This window comes from Scylla paramamosain, unplaced genomic scaffold (assembly GCF_035594125.1).
Source record: "Scylla paramamosain isolate STU-SP2022 unplaced genomic scaffold, ASM3559412v1 Contig18, whole genome shotgun sequence".
Lineage (NCBI taxonomy): Eukaryota > Metazoa > Arthropoda > Malacostraca > Decapoda > Portunidae > Scylla > Scylla paramamosain.
The window spans coordinates 1,202,501-1,203,820 of NW_026973683.1; positions in this window are offsets into that span (position 1 = coordinate 1,202,501).

Here is a 1,320-nt window from a genome sequence, read left to right on the forward strand (position 1 = left end):
GGTGAATTTTGTATATCTTGAAAGGCCTTCTTAGTCTTAGTGGAGGGGGAGGTGGGCTGAGAGGGGGAGGGGTGTAGGCACCTAGATGTGTAATAATTGTTGTACAGTGTGCCTGTGTGTGTGTGTGTGTGTGTGTGTGTTTTTCATTGTTAATGAAAATGTTACGTTTTTAGACTTAACACTACCATCACTACTATTATTACTAACTTAACACTAACATCACTACTACTATTACTACTACTTCTACTACTTCTACTACTACTACTACTACTGTCACTACTACTACTACTGCCAGTATTATCACCACCACCAACACCAGTAATGTTTTCTTATTTATTAGTCTTATTCACAAATATTGGGCCACAGTTTCATATTCAGGTATTTTGTTCATGTTCAGGTGTGTGTGCGTGCGTGCGTGCGTGTATCAGTCCTGTGCATGATTGCAGCTTTATGTATGGGTTACTTTAATAAATAAGATGTGTGAAAACGTTTATTTATTTACCTTTTATTTATTTTTATTTTCACAGAAGCCATCCTTTTTTTTTTTTCTTATTCAAATTTGTGGTTTTGATAATGTTTTGTTGGTTTTCCTTACGTAAAAAAATCATTTGATAATAACAAGAACAAAAAAAAAAATCATGACTTTTACTGATTTTTTTATTTATTTATTTATTTTTTTTTTTTGTATTCAATTTGAACTATGGAAACAAAATAGCGCGGGTGGAAAGGGTTAATGGTGTGTGTTTGCATGTGTTTGTGTGTATGTGAAGGTGTTCAAATGTGTACGTATGTATGGTGACATGTATATTGTAATGAGCAAACTACACCGTTATCAGTTTAGTAGTAACAATAATATTAAGTAATAATAAGTAATAATAATAAGTAGTACAATAATACGGCCAAAACAATCTGGCAACGCTGAACTGTGCTGCCTGACAAAACCAGTCAGTGTGTCGCATCTATGGGTGGTGTTGGTACGCTAGTACGTTAGTACAACTCCCAGCCTGACGGAATTTTTTTTTTTTTTTTTTTTGTGTGTGTGTGTGTGTGTGTGTGTAACCACGCCTACACAGTGGCTGCCAAGGCTTAGCCATGAGTTAAACCTTCTTTAGCTGGTAATGAGGAAGGCGTGGGCTCTAGCAGTAGACACCCGAAGGCAGCAGTGGATAAAAACAAGCAAAATAAAGAAAAGTTTGGCTGTGAGAAGGTGCTAGACAGCCAGCCATAGTGACGAGGAGGCAGGACCACCACCATCACCACCACAGGGAAGGTAAGGTCAGGAAGTGTCAGAATAAATTTAGGTAACTTAACGTAACTTTT